Below are 8386 nucleotides of genomic sequence, written 5' to 3'. Positions count from 1 at the left end.
GCTCGTCTCCACTGAAGGCGCCTCAAGGCCAGGTGCTAGTCCTGCAGGTACAGAGTCCATCGGTGCTGCTTCCTCCGCAGCTTTCCCCGCCCCTCCTGGGTCGGACTGGGCAGGGTCCCCCCTCCAGGCGCCCCATCCCGGGGCCCCCTCCGCACCCCGCGTCCCTTCCTGGTCGGCTCTCTTGACATCTAGCTCTTTACCTCTACCTTAACGCTAGCCGCCGTCCTACGGTGCCTGCTTGGCACTTAGTAGGCCTGCATGAACACTTACCGAATTAAACTGAGCTGAAAGCCTTCCAAGGATTTGGAGTCATCCATGAGGTCAGTGGAGGTGGAGGTGGGAGAGTACGTGGGGTGGACCCAGGCTGGGTACTGATCTTGGCCTCTGAAGGGCAGAGAAAAGTTCCCACTAGCTGGAAGGTCACAGGTTTAAGGAGGCAGGCACCTTCTGCAGAATTCCTCAGACTCCAAAGTATACCCCCACCTTCACCAAAAAAAAAAAAAAAAAAAAAAAGCCAGAGCGTAAGTTTCCATCATTAGGGGCAAAATTTAAAGAGGTGCCAAGAAAACTCAGTAATCTAGATAAATAATGTTGTGGGTTAAAAAAAAAGAAAGATTAATGTTTTAATGCAAGATTAAAAAATAAAATCTAAGTTAATGAAAAAAAACATCTGTAATGAATAAAATATCAAAATTTTAAAAATAAATAAAGACAGGACAAGCAACCCGTGCCCTGCCAGGCCATAAGGCAGCCTGGGACAAAAAGAAAAAGTATTAATACTGATCCTGACTAGTAAGTTGCCCTTATTCTTTATTTGCACTTCTTTGTGAGGACTCTTTCCTAGGAGAGGGAAAGGGAAGAAAAGACTTCAGAGTGGGAAGAGGTGCTCCGGGGCACCTGTGACTTTCACAACCAGCCTGGAACTGACTTCCAAACCCCACTGGGTGCCAGGGCTGCAGGGTGCTGGGCCCCTGCGCTGGGCTGCGGCCACACTGCTGCTCTGGCGTGTTCCCAGGAGACCTCGCAGGAGCAGGGGCACTGGGCTGCTGGGTATGGCCCCCAGGGTTCAGCCTTCTGCAGTGGCTGGTCTTTAGACACCCCAGGGAGTCCACGCACAATGGGCTTCCACGACTTTCAACATTAGGTGGGCATCTTTCTGAAGCCAGGCCTGGGGTGATGCTGTGCTTTATTTCATGCATGACAACCTCACAAAGTGAACGTACGGTCCCATTTTCCAGTCGAGGAAACTGAAACTTGCCCAGGGTCACACAATTAATAAGCGATGGCACTTGGCCTTTAAATCCAGGAGAGTGCGAGTACGAGTACCTGTGCCTGCTTCTCAGTTCCCAAGCTGGGAAGAGGAGGGAGTTATCCCAGCTCTGAAGCCTTGCTGGGCTCAAGCCCAGGGCACAAGAGGTTTAGCTGGGAAGTCCTGACCCTCTTCGGCTCTAACTACTATCTGTTTCTGCTCGTTGGTCCTCTATCCTGGTGATGCCTCTACCAAGAGGGCGGTAAGGCCTCGGGACACCTAAAACCTGCCTTCCCTCCTAGGGAAGCCCCTGGTCCAGCCGTCACCCACCCCTGCCAAGTCTGACTCACTGGCCCCGGGGCATGAGTCACACTTCCTCCATCCCCCGGCTGTGGTGGCTGAATTACCCACCCACACTGACTTAAGCCCAACTCAGCTGGGGAAGGATGATGGAGACAATAGGAGGCAGACAGCAGTGAACAGTTGAGAGTGGGAAAAGGAGATCAAAAAGGAAGTCCCAGACCCAGGAATTCGTCTTGATCTTCAGGATCTGTACCTCTCAAGGCAGAAGGATGATGTAGAAGGGTCTTCATCCCTCTCAGGCCTGCTCCCCTTTTTGTTATGAAGGGCCAAATAATGCTTAGAGTGTGTGAACTGTAGAAAGCTATAAAGTCAGTGTTTGTATGCAGGTGATTCACAGTCTGATGTGAAATTCCACTATTAGAGAGTCATTCCTTTAGATAAAATTCCCCTTTTCAAGAGAATGGTAAATCATGGAGCCTTATTTGCAATGACTACCTTGACTCAATGAGTTTATGAGAATAATGGAGTAAGATTCTAATCTCTAAAGATTATATAATCTAGACACTTCTTTTACAAATAAGGACCACCCTACTCCCACCTCTCAAGACCTAGAGAAATAAAATGACTTGTCCAAGATCCCACAGTCAGGACCAGAAAACAGAGCTGTGTCCTTCAAGGCTTGCTCTAGCAAACATGGGGGCACTTCCTCCAGCAGCTCCCTGAAACGGGGTAGGACTTGCAAGGCCAGGAAAGGGTTCTATCCACAGAAACAAAGCAACTTAAAAAAATAGTTTGCATGTTTTTTCTGACTATAAAAAATAATTTGTGTTCATTATAGAAACTTTAGAAAATACCAAAAAAGTCTAAAAAAGAGGACCCCCCCCATAAAAACCACCCAAATCCCATCACCCAGACTGATGACTATTATTTTTATTTGCACGTATTTCCCTACCCCCAAGATGCCTCTCTCATCAGTTTGCTAGTTGTTTGTGCTCATTGTCTGCTCATTGTTTTCTGTTTTTGTTTTTGTTTTGCTCATTGTCTGCTTGTTGTCTGTTTGTTTTTTCTTTAGGAGGCACTGGGAACTGAACCCAGGACCTCCCGTGTGGGAGGTGGGCGCTCAACTGCTTGAACCACATCTGCTCCCTGCTCATTTCTTTTTTGCTCTTTGTCTGCTCATTGTTATTTCTTGTTGTCTGCTCTTATTTTTGCTCATCTGCTTGTTGGTTTTGCTCAATGTCTGCTCATTGTTTTTCTTCTTTAGGAGGCACTGAGCACTGAACCCATGACCTTCCATGTGGGAGGTGGGCACTCAACTGCTTGAACCACATCCTCTCCATGCACATATATTTTTATTAAATTTTATTTAAAATGTTCAAGCCCTGCCTTTCCCCCCCCAACTTATAATAGCTAAGGTGCATCTTACCAGATCATTAAAAATTCTTCAAAACATAGCTTTAATGGCTGCATAATATGTGATCATACTTGACTTATAATCTATTTGACATTTCCATTTAGGTTGAATTTCCTTTTTCATGGTATAAATGACATTATAAATATTTCTATAAGTTAAAACTGTCACATCTCTGACTATTTTAGATAAATGTCTAAATTATAATTTTAGGTTAAAGAGTATATATTTTAGAAATTTTTACATGTTGCCAAAATGCTTTCTAGAAATGTACCATGTGACCTGCTTGCCAGCAGAGGATAAGAATGCTGGTCACGGGGCGGCAGACTTGGCCCAGTGGTTAGGGCGTCCGTCTATCACATGGGAGGTCCACGGTTCAAACCCCGGGCCTCCTTAACCTGTGTGGAGCTGGCCCACGTGCAGTGCTGATGTGCGCAAGGAGTGCCCTGCCACACAGGGGTGTCCCCGCGTAGGGCAGCCCCACGCGCAAGGAGTGCGCCCCGTAAAGAGAGACGCCCAGCGCGAAAGAAAGAGCAGCCTGCCCAGGAATGGCGCCGCACGCACAGAGAGCTGACACAACAAGATGATGCAACAAAAAGAAACACAGATTCCTGGGCCACTGACAACAACAGAAGCGGACAAAGAAGACGCAGCAAATAGATACAGGGAACAGACAACCGGGGTGAGGGGGGAGGGGAGAGAAATAAATAAATAAATCTTTAAAAAAAAAAAGAGTGCTGATCACGATGTCCACCCTGGACACGTACAGGATTTTTAGAAACCTTGTCTGATTTTATCAGAACTGGCAGAGACCCTCCCCAGTTGTTTAGCCCGTGCATTGTCTCTTCTGTCAGGGTTAGCCCCAGTTCCCAAGGGTCAGCCCTGGGTCAGCTCCACAAGGGGCAGTGGCTCGAGAAGCCCCCCAGAGAAGGGACTCAGAAAGGGAAGGTTGCTGGGGAAGGGACAGCGAGAGGCTCAGAGCAGGGCACTGGGAGAAGGAGGTAGTTTAGGGGCCCTGGCAATCAGGAGAACACACTGAGGGCGCTTAGAGGCTTGGGGGTGGGGGGACAAAAAGGGGGAAGTAAGGGAGCTAGGAGTGTGGACAGGAAAGACGAAAGAGAAATTTTGTTTTTCCCCAAGGCCAGCCATCAGGTTGCCCTGTTACAGCTAGAAGCTTCATTTATCCATCCCTCCATCCCTCCATCCAGTGGAGCAGGAGATTCTGTTGAATGTGTCCTGGGCCCAGAGCACAAACCAGGTGCCATGGGCATCACACGGGCCTTTCCCCCAGCCTCACTCATCAGGGCAAGCAGATATTATATGACTATTAACAGGGAGCATAATGCTGGAAGGCAGTCCACCAACACAGTGGTGCAGAGCAGTGCTTCTCTGGGCTATCTGGGGTGAAGGACCAGGGTTTTTCATTTCCCCTAAGTAGTGGGTCATGGCGTGGTCCTATTGTATTGTATGTGACTTTAACCCAGCTCCCACCACGCATCTTACTAGAGAGTTCTACACCTCCCGAACTGGACTATATTCAGTGAAATAAGGCCATCAATCAGACACTTGAATGTTGTGGCATTGCCTGACTGCTATAAAAGTCGCTAAACACTTACTCTCAGTTTCTGTTCTTATCTCATCATAGAATTGTACCTAACAGTCAGACCATTCTTGAAGAGCCATGCTCGAGAGTGTTGGTTCTAGAATCTGGAACATGGGTTCAAATCCTACTTCTGATACTGTGTGGCCTTTGACGTTACTTAACCTCTCTGATCCTTTTTTTCCTCATCTGTAAAATGGGACTAATACCCCAATTTTTGCCAATATACCTATAGGGCAAAATATATGAGATAATGGCAGTAGATTGAGTAGTGCAGCAGTGCCTAGCATACAATGAGTGCACAATAATTCTCTCGATTCCATTTCATCCCAACCTTGTCAGGTTAGTGGAAAGAGTATTGACAAAATGAGAGTTATGGGTAAAATGCTAAAATAAGGGAGAATGGAGTAAAGAGTTCATATTTGCTGTTTTCCTACTATGTGCCAAAGACTTAGCTTATACTCTCTCAAAACTGCCCTGCGAAATTGGGTAAATTTCCACCATGGACTTGGGAATGAAGAGTCAGAGAAGTTAAATGACTTGCCCAGCATCATTCAGCTTGTACATGGCAGAATTCAGGTTAAAATTTACACCTATCTGACCCAAGCCTGGCGCTTTGCACTGCTCCACACTTTGGCCACTCCTTTGGCCAAATTGCCTTCTCTCTTCCAGAGAAGGAATCCCCTCAGCCCAAGCCAGTGGGCCACTGGGGTAGATTGCATTATCGCTCCCGCTGTTCACTGCTCTGTCCTTGTAACAAAACCATGCATCTCCCATCATTGACACAAGCTTAGCCATGTGGCAATGGCATGTCAGCAACACATCTAGCAGAAGCTCTAAGTGCCATCGCTTGGCTCCACTGTTGCTCATTTCCCTGTGCCACGAGACCAGCATGGCCGGGACAGGGGTTGTGAGGGAGAGGTAAGCCTTTGTTGCTGTAAAGCACTAGGTTTGGGGGCTGTTTGTTACCACAGTGTAACTTAGTGAGCGCTGACTGATATACTCACCTCTCCATCCAGCTAGCTCTTCCCTTACACCGTGATGCTCCAGGGAAATGCCAGAAGGACTACATGGCTTGGAACATCTGCCTGACCTGGGGGTTGGTGTCCTCATTAATACTAACCCTGCTTCTCCGGGGAGCCCTGAGAGGGTTGCCACTCTCTTTGGGGTGCCCAGCCAGCCTTTAGGGGGGCAGGGATGAGAGCCCCAGTCTCCCTGCTTCCCCTCCAGTGCCTGCTCCCCAGAACCCAGCCCTAAGGAGCAATGCCCCTTGACAGTTGCCAAGGGAGGGGTGCGGGTGGAGGTGGAGCAGGATGCCTGGTAGTGACTCAGCTGCCTGAGCTGGCAGGGCTGAGCCTGTTTGCTGTAGATAGGGGCCCCTCCCTCCTTTCCCCTCCCCTTTCTCCCTCTCCCTCCCCTCCCCCTTCCCTCCTCTTCCTTCTTTCTGTCCCTTACCTGAATTTTATTCCTAGAAGTTAGATTTCCCTGCTAGTTTATCTTTAATGGGTTAAAAAAGAAAGGGGCACCAAAAATATATGGTGGCTGATAGGCTAAAATGTAAATCATAATGTAAAACATAAGATAACTGAAACTTTAGAAAATTGTATAGTCTAAAATATAAACCACAGTGTAAACACAAATGTTACCTTGTTTGAAAGCTATTGTCTCAATATCTGTACATTAGTTTCAGTAAATATAGTATGAATATGTAAAAAGATTATTGCTATGGAAGGGAAAAGATTTTATGTTGGATATGTGGGAGTACTGTATATTGTATATATGAATTACTGTGATCTAAAACTCTTGTGAAAATAAGCTTAATAATTAGAAAAAAGAAAAGAAAAAGATAGGACGTAGACACTGAGGAAAAGATGGAAGTAGTTGCCTTGCCAATTTGCATACAGGGCAACACTTATTGCAGTGATGGAAGGCAAAACATCAAAAACAAAGCTTTTTCATTTTTTAATTTTTTGATACCCCAATTTATTTTTACCATAATTTTTCCAAATTAATATGTATTCTATATCTAACCTTTAAACTCATTGCTATATTCCATTTTACTATTAATGGAACCTGGCAATATATTGGGCTTCACTTTTCAGGAAGTTTTGGATCACAGAGAGTTTCAACAATGGCAGTGGAGGAATACTGGTGTGGGATGTTATTGACAGGGGACACATGGTTGGCAGGGAGTTCTCCAGGGCATATATCCAAGGTACATAAAAATGTTTGGATATTTTCATAGTGGATACAATTAAAAACAACAACTGAGGGAGTGCTGAGTTCCTAGCCAGGGGAGCTCTATCACAGTCCCCAAAGGAACAGCAACAATCCCCCAAGTGCAACGGCAAAGACCAAAAAAGAATGAAGGTCCAACAATGAGCCCTTGATACTAATGACTATGCTTGTAAGCCTGTGCACCTGAAATAAAAACAAGGCCTAGAGCTACCGGGTGCCTAAGAGTTACCTCCTGAGAGCCTCCATGTTGTTCAAATGTGGCCAGTCTCAAAGCCAAACTCAGCATGTAAATGCATTGCCTTCCCCCCAGTGTGGGACATGACTCCTGGGGATGAGCCTCCCTGGTGTCGAGGGATTACTACCAAGTACCAGCTGATGATGTAACTAGAAAATGACCTTGAATAAAAGGGTCAACTCAGACCAGCAGACTATCTCAATCTACATATAATACCAGGAGTTAAAAATGCTTTTTGACCTGGATCAAGGGGGAAATGGAAAGGACAAATGAGTTTATATGGCTATGAGTCTCCAAAAAGAGCTGGGAGGTTTATCAGAGGGGTTGCCCTTATGCACACCTCAGCAGAGTCCCAGAGACAGATAAAATAGATACAACCCTGGGTATTGGTTCTTCTGAGGGCTACAGAGACCCACAGGTTCTATGGACATGGCAGGTGGAGTTCAGTGCCATGTTGATTGGCCCTTCTTTGGAGTTTGTGTTTCTGTGTGATGGAGCTGGACTCAGATGTGATCTTTTTTCACAAGCCTCTCCTGTTACTTTTACCAGAACTGTAGTTGGTGCTGGGGTTTAATATATACACAGGGGACCTGAATCTCTGGACTGACCATATGATAGCCAGGCCCTGAGCCTCAACAGACTTGAGCTCCTAAGTTCTGGTTTATTGGACTTACCCCACTCAGCTAACATGGAGTTGAAGAAGGTCAACCACCACACCATGGAGCCAAGAGTGCCTACAACTGAAAGCAGGAGGATTGCATCCAGCATCCATGTGGAATCTAAGCCCCCTCTTGATATAGATGTGGAGTGGACATAACCATTCCAAGGTCCACAGGATGGAGGAATAGAATATGGATTAGAGTGGACTTACTGATATTCTATTCATGAACTATTGTGATTAGTAATCGAAGAAAATGAGGCATTGGTGTGGAGAAAGTGGCCATGGTGGCTGCTGGGTGTGGGGAATGGGAGGAAGAGATGAGATGTGGAGGCCTTTTCGGGACCTGAAGTTGTCGCGGGTGATGCTGCAGGGACAGTTACCAGACATTGTATGTCCTCCCATGGCCCAGTGGGTGGACTGTGGGAGAGTGTGGGCTATGATGTGGACCACTGACCATGAGGTGCAGTGGTGCTCAGAGATGTATTCACCAAATGCAATGAATGTCTCATGATGATGGAGGATATTGTTGCTATGGGGGGAGGAGTAGGGTGAGGGAGTGGGGGCTATATGGGGACCTCATATTTTTTTAATGTACTATTAAAAAAATTAAGACAAAAAAAAAAGGGAGCAGAACCTTAACCTGGGAATGTCTGAGGAACCCCAGCAGGGGACAGCTGACCACGGTATAG

Source organism: Dasypus novemcinctus, chromosome 3, assembly GCF_030445035.2.
Source record: "Dasypus novemcinctus isolate mDasNov1 chromosome 3, mDasNov1.1.hap2, whole genome shotgun sequence".
NCBI classification, from domain to species: domain Eukaryota; kingdom Metazoa; phylum Chordata; class Mammalia; order Cingulata; family Dasypodidae; genus Dasypus; species Dasypus novemcinctus.
This window is presented reverse-complemented; position numbering follows the sequence as displayed.